Source organism: Danio rerio, chromosome 1 (genome assembly GCF_052040795.2).
Source record: "Danio rerio strain M-AB ecotype USA chromosome 1, GRCz13ab, whole genome shotgun sequence".
In the NCBI taxonomy this organism is placed as follows: domain Eukaryota; kingdom Metazoa; phylum Chordata; class Actinopteri; order Cypriniformes; family Danionidae; genus Danio; species Danio rerio.
In genome coordinates, this window is record NC_141021.1 from 41,718,382 (window position 1) to 41,735,221 (window position 16,840).

At 36.6% G+C, this 16,840-nt stretch overlaps 1 protein-coding gene and 1 long non-coding RNA gene across 25 annotated transcripts in view; one reads left to right on the forward strand and one right to left on the reverse strand.

Annotated features, from left to right (window-relative positions):
• The window catches only part of tenm3 (teneurin transmembrane protein 3), a 971,756-nt gene that overhangs the window by 571,659 nt on the left and 383,257 nt on the right, over positions 1-16,840 (forward strand). For 12 of the 23 annotated variants that reach the window (XM_087235141.1, XM_087235100.1, XM_087235102.1 and 9 more), the window contains exon 1: positions 7,774-8,347. The exons of 10 other annotated variants lie outside the window; for them this stretch is intronic. The gene's annotated coding sequence lies outside the window, so the exon portion shown is untranslated. Of the gene's footprint in view, positions 1-7,773; positions 8,348-16,840 lie in introns of those variants that run through there. One more of the 23 variants, NM_001365543.1, reaches the window with a different exon arrangement.
• LOC141386130 (uncharacterized) lies at positions 560-9,897 on the reverse strand. 2 transcript variants are annotated; one of them, XR_015476745.1, is made up of 3 exons: positions 9,151-9,250; positions 4,008-4,164; positions 560-1,856 (listed from the first exon to the last, which is right to left on the reverse strand). It is a non-coding gene; the product is annotated as an uncharacterized LOC141386130 (long non-coding RNA). The 2 variants fall into 2 exon arrangements; XR_015476746.1 differs by lacking the exon at positions 9,151-9,250 and adding an exon at positions 9,816-9,897 and having other exon boundaries at positions 567-1,856.

Here is a 16,840-nt window from a genome sequence, read left to right on the forward strand (position 1 = left end):
TATATTATTATGCGGGCATATACTTATAGTTAATTTGTATGTTAATAAATGCTTTATTAACTCTACTTCATCCTGTTTTGTGACCGAAGCTAAAGTGAGGACTAGTTATGCTTTATAAATCGCTAATAAATGACAAATAAAAGCTCATTAAATCTTTGCAGTCTTATCTAAAAAGTTCAATTACTGTAGGTTACTGTAAGTTTAAACATTGCTGAATAGCAGGGGTGTCAAAATATGACATAAAATTGAATAAAACAACAACAATAAAATAATTTAACATTAAAGTATATTTAAAGTATATCAAAGTATATTTAAAGTATATTAAAGTATATTTAATAAAGTATATTAAAGTATATTTAAAGTATATTAAAGTATATATTTTTTTAAATTAAAGTATATTTTGATACAACATTTCAATGTTATATAGCGATGTTTAAGCTGCAACGTCATTTTATTTTAGTTAAGATTGCAAAGATTTATTTTTCATTTGATACAGTTTTATTTGTGTTTCTTCTAATGAACAGAAATTAATAAAGTCATTTATTTTCTCTTTTTTTTTCCTGTTTAGAATATGACTGAGCCTTTAATTGTCATTTATTTATAAAGCATGAATAGTCCTCACTTTAGATTAGGTCACAAAACTGGATGATGTTGACTTAAAACATTTTTACATACAAATTGACTATATTATAATATAATAGACTATTATGCCTGAATAGTAAGATATATGAATGTCAATTTAAATAGTTTATTAATCATTTACCAACTCATTCTGAACAATCTCTAAAATTCAGCGATTTCTTTAAAATAACTGGTTTGTAAATGATGCAATACTCAATTCAGTAATGCAAAATTATCATTTACAAAGTATGAAAATACAATCAATACACCCATTATAAATGTGCTTTTAAGTCAAGAATAGAGCATTTGTAGTTTCCAAGCATCTGTTAATGTGGAGTTAATGCTTAACAGATAATGAGTTAACTCTTAGTGCTTAATAAACAATGCACAGTGTGTAATTATAGTGTTACCCTTTCTTTTTTTAAGTCCAAAACTTGACTTCATTTTTAAGAAGATGAGAATTAAGGCTGGATTTATGTTTGTTGTGTCACAAAATTAGCAATCCTGAATGTTTACTGGATCTGAAAAGAAGTCTTAATTTAAAATTTCACATTGTATTTTTATATTTTCTAATATGTATTCTTAACCAAAACTGAGCACAAATATCAGTTAAACTTAGATATCTCTCTTGTTTCAACATTTATTAAATGCATTTCAGTGTATTATTACCTGCTACTTCATGTAGTGTCATAGGAAAAAATCAGCTTTGCCAAAAAGCATCAACTGTTCAACCACAGAAATAAAGAAATAATAAGTTAAATCCCTACCGCTCATGCAGCCAAAACTGCAACCTTTCCCCTTCCCTAATTACTCCAGTATGTTTTTCAGGCAACTACAGATGTTTTCTGTTAGCAGTAGTTTTGTGGAAAAATAATATGAATGTTGTTTTGTACATGCACACAAACACTTTTTTTTAATCCATCTGTCTACACAGAAGCTTTATGCACCCACCGTCTGCTTCACATCTTATCAAAAAACACCCTTTGATGCGTTCACTATATAGGCACCTGCAAAGTACACTCAGTTCGCATTTCTAGCATGCAACTACATTAATATTATTTATACAGCATTGTGTACCCGATATCCGGCAAGCTTCTCTGGCACACGAACACACGTAGCCCCCCATAGTGAAATAACCAGTGATGTGCATCTGCAGAGCCCAGTGGTCACATGACACATCTGGAGGTTTCCAGTTCTATGCCCTAGTTGGCTGGAGATGAGGGGGACCTCGCAGCCTAGAGAGAAAGAGAAAGGGATGACATTGACTCGTCCTAACACTTCAGTGGCCGTGTGAGGGATGCTCCTGTGGAGGCGGGTGGGGGTGGAGGGCGATTTCTCACAGCACCGTCCTAGCATGCATACAGTCAAACCAAAATATATTCAGACACCTTCAAAATATTTTTTTTTATTTTTTACATCATCACAGTTTATTCATGATAGTTTTGAAAATGATAATAATACATGACAAGAACTCTGTGGAAGAACAAATTCATCTTGATGATGTCAGATAACTTTGATAGAAAGGCACTGCTTTTATTAGATAACAATCAAGAGATTATTCAGATAACTGTTAGTTTGACAACATTGACACTACTATTAATGCTTTTTTTTGGGGGCCACCATTATCCTCAGTGACAGCTTTGTAGTCTCCTGACGCTGTCAACCCGATTCATGCAAATCTGATCAATCTTCAAAATTGTTCCAGATTCGCTGCAAAAGCAGTTCCTGTTGATTTGTAGGCCACTGTGTTAAGAATTGTTGGAAATACTGTCACACTTTATATTATTTTGCTGTCCTTCTTTGAATAAATGAACTATAACACTACAGTCATAGCACCCACTAGTAAAAAAAATAAATAAACTAGGAAAAAAAATTTATATAAAAATGTCAGATGTTTTATTTTGGGTTGACTATGTGCCAAAACTGAGACACTCCCACTCATCCATGCTCCAGACAATGATTAGATGAGGAGCGCATGTGTGTGGAGGAACGAGTGACGCAGATATGCATTAATATGTATTATGGACAATTGGCGTCAACGGTAGGATTCAGGTATCAGCATAGCCGTCACGCGCAGAGCTCAGCGCCTCTGCTTTTAATCTGCTATTCTGGTGCAGTGAGTTGTGCTCGCCAGCTGAGTGTCTGTCAGCGTGCAGGACAAGAGGGAAGTTTTGCATTGGCGGACACTCAGGGAATGTGGATGGTCTGTACTGTATGTAGTCAAGCATGGAGCGGAGTCAGGGTCTGTCACTGCCAGAATGTGCTGCCTACTCGAGGCCGGCCCAGAGGCACTGACTGGTCGGTGGACATCTTTCTCTCTCTCACGCACACACACATGTCCACATACACGCACAGTTAAATACACATTGGGCCAAGCACCAAAGAAATGGGGATTTCAATGGAACAGGCATCCTGCTGCTACTTTTGTTTAGTGGATTGCGACCTAGAAATAGTTGTGTTTGATCAAGAATGCTGGAAAAAAAATATTGTTAATAAACATTACCAGAGTGAAAATGTTTTGTTCTTATATCTGTTAAGCATAGCTGAAATATACACATGGAAACAAGGCTGTGAGAGTGTTCCCCTTTTTATGTCACAGTGCCAAACAGACTGCACTTCTATGGTAACTGGGTTTGTATTTAATTATTTTTATAATTGGTATGTTGTCTACCCTGGATATATGAAATCCCTATATATGCTAATGTTATTATGTTAAAATTGATGTTGGTATATTTGTTTTGTATTTGGTGTGGTCATTCTTTCTCCAGTCTTTAATGTGGCATTATTTCTTAGAATTGATGATGGTGATGCATAATACTTAATACATTGTTACTTTAAATAATATGTGTTTATTTCATGTAAAGTTTGTCTATATGTACAGTATGTTAAGATTTTCTCTATGTTCTAAATTTAATTAATTTTTTAAAAATGTATTTACTTAATTTTATGTGGCTAATCTGAAGTGATTATTCCAGTCTTCATCATCATATTGTTTTGCAGAACACTTCATCATCATCATCATAACACTTTTTGAAAACATTTGAGTTGCTTATTTTTTTCTGTGGAAACATTATTAGTTGTTTATTTATGATTAATTGTTTAAAAAAAAGTTAAAAAAAAATAACATTTTTTAATTATTAATCATAGCTTTAACACAGTTTTTGTACCATTATGTCTTCAGTATTCATTGTGTCCCGGCTGAATAAAAGTGTTACAATAAGCATATTAATAAAAATCTTACTGCCCCCAAACTTTGTATGCACACTCTACTCGTTTTAAAACCTTTTTTTTTTTTTGTTTCATAGACTAATTAAGATGTCCTGTATAAAATCTGGGGCCTGAAGGGAAACAAGTCGAAAACTCCATGTTTTTGTCAGTGCGCTCACTTCCTCTGTGCAGCAGGTGAATGGATCTGCATCCTGGACTGGGTTTCTCCAATCTGGACCCCCAGGTGTGTGAGTGTATGCACGGCTGCGGGTTGGACCATGGGCATGTTTTGCTGTGGGTAGAAAATTGGGCTGTGTTCGAGGGGGTGTTTGTGTCCTGCAGAGGGAGAAAGGGAAAACGGGAGCTAGAGTGAGAGAGGAAGTGATGAAGGGTGAAAGCAGGGGGAGACGAGACACTTTGATGATGTTAATTTTGGGTTTATCTCACAGATGGTATGAATGATTTCTGTTTGGTTGGAGCTCATCTAGAACACCAGGGGTCCTTTTATCTTTCATCCTCTTATTTATTTATTTACCTATTTTATCACCGGACCCCCCACCTCTACCCCAAATCTACCCGAACGCCACTACAACACTTTTTGTTTTGATTACCTTGTTAACATTTCATTTCATTGGAAATTTAGTTCCCTTTGTGTTTAGAGAAGAGGCTCCATGCGGATTGATTTTGATAAATGGGAAGTCTGGACTGAAGAGCAAAATAACCATTCTGTTTATTGAAAGAGGCTTCTAATGCAAAGCCTGAACGTAAGTGAAGTTTCCCATGTTGAATTTGGCCTACGGCTGATACCTGTTATAATGGTTCTGAGCAGTCAAATAGAAAGCTCTAATGTTTATGACGTCTAAATGGCTTGTTATTTATGAGTGATGTAAAGAGTTTCACTTGCAATTATATACAGTACAGAGTATATATTGTTATAAATGTTCTGCATATATGTATACTAGTGGTGTGTTTATGTTGTTGTTGTTTTTACTATGTAGCAAAATAGTAAAATGAAATGGAGCACTATACTTGGAGAACTATATGTTATATTTTAGTCACACAAATAAAACCAAGACTGCGATAGATAAATTCACAATCCAATCAGTATTTCAACATGAAAAAAAGTTTCCCAAAAATTAAAAACTGTAAAAATAAAAACTTTAATTATTATTCTTTTTTAATTATTGAATAATATTTATAATAACAATAAAAACGTTATGCTATCCCTATTCAGCATTCCTTTCATTTGTGGGGAAATGGATATAAACATACCTGTTAGCATGTTTAAAAAGACTAGTATTAAATAAGATTGTTGGGGTTTTCAAACAATTCTGTATAAATATGCAAAGTTCAGTACATGCTAATTTTGGGCTTGAGTTAAAATTTGGTTAAAAGAATATTTCAAAGAGCATATCCATGGAATTATACAACTATACAGTGTGGTTTGAGATAGTTGTCTTAATATTGGGCTGTATGTTGCTACTTGCTTGCATCACATTTACCGACAAAGAGAATTATTACTACTTGTTTATTTTATATATTTGAATACTCAGAACAAACTATGGGGAAAGTTAAAACATAAATAATACAAAACGAGCCTGTGGTAATATGGTGATCCTCCACAGAACAATTAAATTGTGCATAAAACCTGGAATTACAACTTAAAGCTTCCATCTTGCGGTAGTTGTTGCGATTTTGATTTCTGCACAGGAGTGTTATATAGTCACTTATCCTCCAGTGCAAAGGTAAACGGCTCCCTCATGTTCAAAAATATACCACAGCCTTCAGCACAAGCCCTAGATTGTGCCGACATACCACTCCCTTGTACTTTTGTTCTTCTGGGTGTCAGCGGAATTAATAATTCATATCATTTACAGAGTAACTCTGCAATTAATCCTGACTGAAACTTGAGGAGAAGACCTGATTACATTCATTTAGCTCAGCACATTTAAGCCAGGCTTCTTAAACCCGTCAGTGTTGACGTATGATTTATGAATTACTGCAAAATGTCTAAATAAACGAAGGTTTTTTTTTTTTTTTTTACATATTAAAGCAAAACATGTTTGCACTGTTCTGCCTACTAAGTTGCAAACATGCTGTGAACTTAAAAATCAAACAGTCATCTTCAGAATGTGTGAAATGTGAAATGAAAGAAATGTTTTCCAGGGCTAATACGGAAATAGAAACCTGCCATAGAAACAAGGATACGGTGAATTTGCGTGAGTTTGGTAGAGGGTAATTGAGTGCTCTCCTGTCTGCATGAAGTGAAGGCTGAGCATCTCTTCAGGTGTTTTTAACCGAGAAGATCCCCACTCTGGGTTAAGCTGGGTCAGGCACCAAAACTTGCTAAAATTGCAGCTGCTGCTCCTTTCACTCAAAGTCATGTGCAGTCACTAAGCTTCACAGGACTTTGAGGAAATGTTTGAACTTCACCAATGTAGGCGCACGGAGCAGGTGGATGAGGTCAGATGAGAATCAGAGGTTTGCTTTCGTGGCACTGCCAGTTTTACCTTACAAGACTATCAATGCACTTTTCATTTAATTTCGGTATGGAAGTACTTTGTTTTAAGGTTGTTTCTTTTTTATGTGGTTTAACTCTGTCTCTGAATAAAATGAGAATTTATAGTTTCTGTAATTTAATTGTATACATAAAAATGGAATCTGCTTTAAGTATTTATTGTCTATACATTAATAATAATAATAATAGTAATAATAATAATAATAATAATAATAATAATAATAATAATTATTATTATTATTATTATTATTATTATTATTAGTAGTAGTAGTAGTAGTAGTAGTAGTAGTAGTAGTATTGTACTGGCCTGAATACAGTAAACAGAGACAGGGTGATAAGGGCTCCGACGGAAGCAAGTTTTGTCCACTTGTCATAAACACTCCATAGTCTTTTCTTCTTGCACAATAAAATAATTTCCATCCCGATCTATATTTTATGTCTGCACATTTATTTAGTTAACGGTTTGCTGATATTGTTGCAAAAATATAACCGGGCTTTTATTACCTTACTGAGGTTTATGTTGAATAGGAGGAACGAAGTACTGTATATGGGTGCTTAAATGGCAATACTGTAGTCATGTGCACCTGCAATGACTTCTTAAAAATACTATTAAAAATCCCATAAATAAGGTTGCAATGGAATATGCAATGGAGGTTAGTGCAATGCGCTACGCTATAAACGTTAATAATAATAATAATAATAATAATAATAATAATAATAATAAAACATGGATGGGATAAAGTAAAATTATTCTATGTATTTTTACTGTGAAATATTTAAAATGAGTTTTTTTCTAAAATAAAATTTGCTAATTGTCTTATAGTGAAGATATTTTGTATTTAAATACAGCAAGGTGCTGTTTAGTTTATTCAATTTTACCTTTAGTGGGACCAAAATATTTTTCTATGTAACATTAATCAGGAAATGTTACATTCACTTTGTGTTCAGTGTTAAATATTCTAAAAATAAATAAATAAAGTAGCTGAAATATTTCAGTATATTTAATTCAATGACATAATTTAACAACATAAAATTTGCTATCATGATTTGAAAATGCTATCTGAATATCCCATTTTCCTTTTTTTTTCAAATGATCACAATACAGTAAAGTTTTGGAAGCTGCCATTTTGTTTTAGTATAAATTAATAATAAACTGTAAATCTTCTATCTATAATTGTATTATTTAGCACATGCTGTGGTGTCCTCTCTACTCTCATGTTTTCGGTTAAAATTTAGTGCAACTTTTAGCATGCAAAATAACACCACTTCCACGCGCTGTTCTCCTGCTGCTGCTGCTGCTTCTCCGTGAGAATGAACTTCGCATCCCGAATGAAAACGTAAAACAGAGCCAAACCCATGCGCTGCTGCGTACAGTCGCTATCAGCCAGAGACACGATGATGATGACGACGACGAGCTTGTGAAAGTCATTCATCAGGGTTCGGCGTTAGTCATGGATGACCCTTCATTTATCACTGATCCAGTGCTGGATACAGACACATAGCGCACTGATTGGACGCAGCGGGGGGACCGGCAGCGCTTCGCATCCACGCCGCCGAGGAAACACACTTATTGCTCGAATTATCTGTATACTCTGGAAGTGCTTTCAGGTAGACATGTACGTGCGCACTCCCGGCTTTGTTTGTTTGTAGCTCTGTGAGGAAACAACGGCTGCTCGTGCAACTCCGTTGCTCGGCGTATCCGGACGGTGGCGGCTGTTGTTCGGCAGATACACACATGAGCGCCGGGCACATCCATCAACCCCTGGTCAGTCTCCGTTTACTCCGTGCGTTTGGAGAGGAGATAGAAACATCTGTCTGTCAACATTTGAGTGACTCTCGCGCTCTCCGGACTATCGCTGGGACGGAAGTTGCTGTTAAAAGCGAGCTATAGGAGGACTTGCTTTTGTTAGAAACAATTTTTATCTTTTGTCATTCACCGAAGAAGTTGGTCGCCGTTAAGCGAAGTTTTGTCAATGGGATGCTGAAACACGTCAACAGCAGGTAAGAGACCCGATGGCCTCAGTTTTTGCCAGCAATCATTTCTACATATAATACTTTTGCGCTTTTACACTACAAAATGAATAAGGGTGGGCTACATTGTATTTTACTTTAAATATTGCGTTATTAATTAATTAAAATGTATTCTTAATAAAACGGATATATCAAGAAAATGAGTTTGTCGCGCAAATGCCCTGTTTTAAGTATTTAATTTAGCAAAAAAAGGGTCATAGGCGCACACAGGTTGTAAATGTATCCACGTGCAGTGCTTGTAATCCTCACTGTATTTCAATAAGTGTGCTGACTTTATTAACTCCATCTGTTTGACTGTTCAGTCTCTCTGTATATTTAAAAATGCGCATGCACAGACTAAAAGCTTTAAAAAAGCATAAACGAAACTGAAGCTGTCATGAAAAATAGCAGTTCATAGTTAACGTCTCTGACAAGTTGCCTGTATTTATAGTAATTATGATAAAATTAAACAATGTGTTGCAGGTGTGTGATAAAGAGGGCAGATCAGTAAATGCATAAAAACTAAATTATGTAAATGTAAAATACACAGAAATAATAAATAGTACACAAACGCCATACCAACAGCATTTATAACTTAATAACTTAAAAGTTTAACTAATTTTAAATTCTTCAAAATAAATAAGATTGTTTTACAGTCAGAATATTAAAAATAATATAAAACATAAATAGATTACAAATGTTGACATGTTGTTGATATACAAGTAAACACTGGTATAAAATCCCTCTGCTCAGATTACATGTGTTGAAGGTGTTTGTAAGAGTTTCATACAGACCTGCTTTATCTGAGGGAATCTACTGAGAACTGCATTGGCCAATTCACATATTCGCACTGTGCTGAAGATGGCATAAGATAGCTGTGTCTCCAGAAAATATATAAAGGTTAACTTGACTGCTCATAGTGATTTTTCTTTGATTGGTGTGCTTCTTTCATGTTTGTTTTAGTTTAATTCCCACCTCTGACTGAATGCCCAATGGTTGATTAACTACAGAATTCATTCAAATTGTTAGGCGGCGCTCATAAACAAACATTCTCTTATATGTGAATTTCTGCAATATGAGACCGCGCATATTCAGTATCCAATTCTAGCTCTTTTTTTTATATGGAAAGTCTGTTTGCATATGAGAGAGTTTTCTGATCAACTTATTTTTCTCTTAAATTAAAGAGAAAATATGTGATGTTTATGTAATTAGTTGATTTATTTATGTGTTACTTATGTAACACAAGTCATCACAGCATGCACTTTGTTGACTGCAACACATCGCTATGGTGACTTTAAAGGAAATAAGTGTGACGATAATAATGTCTGATCTCCACATCATTTAAGCAAACCTCTAAAGCACATCTAGGAAGTGTAGACTATCCAAACACTCAAACTATATTCTGAAAGCAGTTGGATTAAAACATGTTATCAGTTAGATTTGACTTATGAACACATACCTGAGGGTTGTGTTTCAACAGATAAAGAAGCAAGAAACTCGCCGTGCACACACACACACACACACACACACACTGACTGACTGAAAACAGTGTAGAAGAGAGCAAGGTACTGAAGTATCACCATGTACTGTAATTGCACTGAAAGCTGATACTGACGATAGTGATTGGTGAAAGATTCCTGGCCCATCCTAAATGCTCTTTTGTTTAAATGTTAGCGTACAATACCTTCCCGCTAAAGTCAGTGAATGAAGCAGAGACATGGCCTCCCACTGAAGCTACTGGCTTTCTATATTTTAATGATTTTTTCCTCCCAAATATTTAATAGTTTAAGTATAGCTTTAAAAAAAAACATGTTCCAGTCTGGTTGTTCTGACTAGTTTAGACTTTTTACACTGAAGCTTTTGTTGATGTATTTTATTTTATTACATTGCTTTTCAAGCAAACATTAGACATTTTTATCAAAATACTCTCGTTTAGGTCAATAAGGTCATGTGATATTGTAAAATGTGGCTCATACTTGTGCATTTGTAGTGTTAAATGTTTGAAATACAAATATGGGTGTCTTTTGCAAATTAGATATTACTTCAGTGTATCCTTTTTGTCCGAGTACATGTTTATACACGTTCAAAGTTGAATTTTTTATGAAATAAGAAACATTACAGGCATGTTTGATTATTTTTGTTTGCAAAGAGACTTGTATATGAGGCTGGAATAAATGGTATGTAATAAAACAAGGAGAGATTGCATGTGTGTGTGTGTGTGTGTGTGTGTGTGTGTGTGTGTGTGTGTGTGTGTGTGTGTGTGTGTGTGTGCGTGCCTGTGCGTGTGCTCTGAGACCTTTGACTAATCTGAAGTGTAGCTGAAATCAATTTTTGATGTTGCCTTGAACTTGGCCTTTGTTCACTTGAGAGACAGGGAGGGGGAGAAGAAACGGACAACAGAAAAACTTAAACTGATTTTATTATTTCACATTAAAGTTGGAGTGATTGATAGGAGCACTTTCAAACTCTGAAGTGTCATTTATATCATGACAGAAACAACATAGTTTTTTTTATACGACCCACGGCAGGCCACAGCATGTAAGACGGAGAGAGCATGCGCATGTTTGATCTCACGTCAAATAAAAGCTGCAAGAGGGCACCATTTTTTACAGTAATGATGCTAATATTGTCACATATAGTGGCCCCTTTTCCTCGGTAAAGGCCAGTACAGATGTTATTGGCTGGGGGTTGTCATGGTAATGGGATTCACAGAGGCTGGAATGATTGACAGAACCTGTCCGGCATGGCCAGATGTTTTATCATCTCCTTGTTGCTTCTGCTATCACACCTGCTTAAAAGTCAGCATACATATCATTTCATTATTCAAAGCCCAATTAGTCAGTGTCTTCGCTTTAATCATTCCCTGTCAATGGGAGGCATGACAGCTAATTGCAGAAACATTTATTTTCATATAATTTCATTTTCAAGACAATAACACACTAACATGATTAATAATCGTCAGCAGCACAGTGATTGGGAGCAGATAAATAGGCATTGTTGTTTTGACACCGGTTTGTGTGCATGTTTATGGATGCGCCTACTCGTATCTTCACATTTCCTGCTTAATATTATGGTACCGATTCACTTGCTTGTTAAATTGTAGTGCATGAACAATTGGGAGTCGACAATGCATAGTGTACTCACACACACACAACAACAGGGCCTGAATGGCGTGTAACATTTGGAGTAGGCTCATTGCTGCCCAGCCATGCTTAAAGAGAAAGACTCTGCCGGCAACCTAACACCAGCTCAAAGCTTACTGACTTGAGTGCACATGCCAAGCGACAGCCGTAGAAGCGCAGGCCTCGTGCCTCTTACGACGTTCCTTTGTGTGTTGGTGACATAGGTGCATTTCTGGAGAGAAGAGGTGAGGAAGCAAATAATGTTTGTGACTTGCATGACCGGATGGTACGTTGTGCGTGACCTATGCAAGGCTTGATTAAAATGTCACACTGCAAACGAGATGATGTCGCGGAGCTAAAATGAAAGTATTGATGTGCCGCTTAATTGACACTTTGAGCGATGCACTTTCACTCGTCTGTTTGCACTCCGAGTGTGCTAATATTTCAGAGAAGAAAGGAACTGTGTGTGTGTGTGTGTTTAAGACCCATCCCCTTGACCTGGACTCTTTAATGCAAAGCCTTTTCTTTTAAGTCTGTCACTCTGATTTATGCTCAACTGCTCAATGCATTGAGAATGCTGAGAATACTTCAAATAGGATTATACACAGGCGCACACACGGACACACAGTCTGGTTCGGATCCACTCTTTAGAGACAGGCGAAGCTGTAAATGGAGGTTAAATGGTCAAATGAAATGCGAACTGTCTAATAATGCTGTTAGAGGCAACAAAACAAATCCATTCCCATGGAAGCTACTAAAGAATTGCTGGACAGTGTGACGTTACTGTACTGGACACCTTTTGTTATTGTCCTCTCCCAAATGATAACGTTAACTTGCTAGCACGGTGTTCAATAGATGATGCTTGCTGGGAATTCGAGGAGAGTGGCACAACTGCCAGGAATTTAGAGTTTTCAGTTGGTGTGTTTGTTTCTGAACTGCTGGACAGCAAGGGAAGCCATCTTTTTTTCAGCGTTCAGTAGGGTTTTGTGTCTGTGTGTCTTTGGGTCGCTGATCAGTTTATTTTCAGAGGGGTGAAATCAGCTCGCAGCCTTGTAGAAATTCGTTTTTTTTTTCTCCCCTCTTTTAATGCGAAGAGTGGCAAATGACCTCTCTCTGTGAGCCGCTATGAAAAATTCATGGTCTCCTCCCTCTTCGAGCCATTATGTCAACATCTAAAAATACTTTATTTCACACTGGCGCCTCTGTGATGGTCAATGATAAACAAACTGCAAAGCCCCCCATCTCGAGCTGGCAACACTTTTGGGATTGGCAAATAAATAAATTTCCAGTTGCATCAAGAAAGTTGGACGGATCTGGTGTGTGACATGCAAGCGTATGTCTTTTTGGTGAAATATGCAGTGCGACCAGTGCGGAAGACAAAGATTGTGTGAATTCTGTCGAGTGTGAAATAGGGAAATAACCAGCAGCTTTTAAGTTGGCTCTACCTCCAACCTTAAATCTGTTGTTTGTTTGTTTGTTTCCTATTATTCTTTTTTTTTATCTAACGTATCTTGTGTAAATTTCATCAGATTAGTATGTGACAACAGTTATTATACGAGGGGGCTTGGAGATATTATGCTGTGCTATAGGATTTGCTGCGGAGTGCCCTCTGCCAACTGTCGAATACTGTGTGCCAAATAAATGTATGATAGTAAAGGAAGAATGAGTAGTCAATGGCAACTGATTCATTGAAGCATTTGTGCCTTTTTAAAGGATTTCAGACATTATTTAAAGGATAGTGAAGTGAGACAGGAGGATAAGGATCAGAACATGACATAAACTGGGGTTGAATCCAGATTTCTGATGTTTTTCGGTGTGTGTTTGGCTCATACGTTACTGTTTTTTAGAGCACATGTACGCATTTAATGTGCCTTCACCACTGAAAGAGACCAGAACACCTGTGATTTTAGTTAACTGCGGACTAAATATTAAAGAACTTGTCTGTTTTGACAGGAATGTTATATCCGTTCCTCATATTACTTTACATTTTTACAGCTGTTTCTTGGATTATCTCATATTGAAGTTATTTCAAATTATGCACATGCTACCGTTTAAAAGTCTGTGGTCAGTATGTTTGTGCTGAAGTGTTGAAATGTACAAAAAATAAATGAAGCGCTGTAATTTACAACATAATTTATAGTATTTACAGGACTCTTTATTTTGAAGAAGTCTCTTGTGTTAAACCAGACTATATATATATATAACTTTTTGATAACCATTTTTGTCCTGAAAATATTTTTAAAAATCTGAAAATTACATTTTCATCACTAGAAAGTTGAACTTCTATTTTAAATAAATACTTTGTCTAAATTAGTGTTACGCAGTAATTTTATCTCTATAAATATAAAATAAATAAATCCATAATTAATAAAATAATTAAACGGCACTAACCCAAAACTTATGAAGTGCAATGTGTTCTCCTGGCTTTTTTCTCTGAAAGTTAGAAAGTTTGTTCTCTCAAAGTTATAAATTCCTTCCTGAAGCTCTTGTCCTCTCAAATGACTCAATGTGTGTGTCCCTTATTCTCTTTGTGTGTACTGTACCTCTGCGACCTTCGCGGGGCGCTGAGTTGGGATTGGCTGAGGGCATACCTGCCGTCAGACACATTTATAGACTAGCACAGGTCAGTCATCAGTTCGTCCGTACCTTGCGGCACCCACCTTACGACGCTTCACCTTTTAAGTTCTCACGCACTTCACTCCGCTGCAGCTGGCACAGCGTGAGGACGTCCCATCACAGACAGTCTGCTTTTTCAGTGACCTCTTAACACCCTGATCCATTGGACTCAAGAGACAGGTACGCTTTGTACTCCATTTTAGGCACTTTCACGTGATTGTATGATCTTTAATAATAAATATGTCGCACATTTAGACCATCCAGATTTACTAATGTGCGAATATATTTGAAATGCTTTTGTTCAGGGGATGCACTGGCATTTTTTTTTTAGCTCAGTGATAATTTACCAAGCAATAAATGATTGAAGGAAAAATACATATTTGAGCAAGTCAGCGGTCATAGTTCACCAAGCGCCAGATGCTGTGATATTTTATACTTCATTGTTCCCATTTTGTTCTCATGTGTCCTCCAGTATCTTGTTGGGCATCCATATTTTATGAGAGGCGCAGTAAATAAAATGGAGGCCGCTGTGTATAAGTGTGTGAGGACGTTTGAGGGAGGGATGTAAACATGAACCGTGCTCTCCTGTGGCGGACGAGGGGTTCGTGCAAAGGTCTTTCTGGTTCTTGGTGAGGCCATCAGTCTTCTCTTTTGTCACTGATACAGCCAGTCCAAAAAAAACCCCCTTCAACTCCTTTCGGCTTTTTGGAGAGGATTCAGCATTCCTGCGGGCGCAGCTTTGTGACCAGCATGACCAGCCCCACGTAACCTTTTAAGTCCAGCTGCAGCGTTCCACGGCAGATATGTTCATTAAAGAGAGGAGCAAGGCTTTTGTCTCCCCTGTCAGCAGAGACTGTGAGCAAGCAGGGTTTTTATTCAAATAAACGCCCACTTGATCTCACAGCGGCTCAGGTGGATAGGTCGCGCTGGTGTTAATGTTTTTTATTTTATTTATTTATTTTTTACACGTAAACATTGGCCATTTCAGGGGGCTAAATTAACAATTTTATTAAAAAAATTTAAATAAATTAATTTTTCCCCCCTCATTCTGCTTTCAGCTGGACCATTTCTTTTGTAGACGCTAGAGAAATTTATCTTGCAATACGTTGCCTGAAAGTGTTCAGTGCTCCGTAATTTACCATATAATTTATAAGCCTTTTTTGCTTTTTTGGTGAGCGCTAACTCTAGGAATTGAAACAGAACAGTCCTCTTGATAGCTTTCTTTGGATTAAGATCACGGAGGTGGAGAGGCCAAGACGAGGGATTCGTCTTTCTAATGGCTGTGATGAAATTTTTTGCCACTGTAATTTATGTGTGTTTCAACATAACTTTATGAGCACTTACTTTTGGAATGCACTAACCCCCTTTTCCCATTAGTTTCAGCTTTACAGGAAGGCCCATTCAATATTGCTTTAAATACCATATGAAAACCACCAAATTATAGAATTATATTTTCCCCTAAGTGAGGAAGTAAAAGGGGTTGTCATATATAATTCATGCTGAAAGATTTCTGTAAAAAAGGCGTTTGAATTAATGTGAAGGTTCACTGCTTGCACTGCGCGCTCCAGAACATGGCAGGTAGAATCTCCGACCAATCAGATTCGTTGCTGTTCCATAGGAGAGAGATAGCAGGAGGGGGTGAGAGACACATGAAAGACGTAATGAAGGTTAGTGAAATGGAGAGCAATACATCTTGCACATTGAGCTCGCTACTTGTTAAAGCGACAGGGCCTAACCAGAAAGGAATTTGCTTGATGGATGAATTTTACCCGTCTAATGGATACAAGCACTTGAAAAATGAAAACATCGATCCATTGCCCAAGTTTTTCCATCCCTCTAATGAGAATGGGTGTTGCGAAAGATTTTGAGAGGGTAGCAGGGACAGTCTTTTGCCCGATGATTCGGAGCACATGTATCTCAGGTTTCAGTCACAGCTGAACTGCCGCTCGCTCTATTGTATATATTACAGGAGAAAGAGAGGACGCTCGATTTGTCTCTCTATTGATGTGCAAATTCAGAATGGGTTAGATATTTCCTCTGTCATTTTCGCCTGAGTGTTCTTTGAACCCCGTTAGCCCCCATTGAAGCCGAACAAAAAATATGTTTTTCTGCTTGTTGCTTTGGACACAACAGTGTACTTGTATTTGCAAACCTGTAGAAATGCCCCTGTTGCTTTCAGATTTGTAGAAAAGTTAGAATTTGTGTTTTTGTTGTCACTAAATCTGTGAACTAGTGGGGTTGCAATCCAGAAATGACCCGCAGGTCTGTTTCAGAAGAGACTTTGATAGTAAAAAAAAGGAAACAAGTAAGTATATAAATAGTAAACCTGTGAAATCAAAGGCAGTGACCTTTAAAGTAATTACCTTAGTAAAGGAATTAAGCAATTAAAGTGTACAAATGGATTTGACGAAAGAAAAGGCTAGTTTATTTTTTTCACAATGTTAATTTAAAGTATTTTAAAGTATTATAATAACATAATTATAAGAGAAGCATAACAACCAAATGAACAGCCAAAGCAAATAAAAAAAAAGTAAAAAAAAATGCAATATCTATTGAAACAGTTACAGAAATTTTAAAAAACAGGAAGCTTCAAAACCTATAGTGCAATCAGTCTGATGAAAGCACAGCTAAACAGATGTGTTTTAAGTCTAGATTTGAAAGCTCCTACTGTTGAAGCACATGTGATCTTCTCTGGAAGCTGGTCCCAGCTGCGGGCGGCATAATGGCTAAAAGCAGACTCACCTAT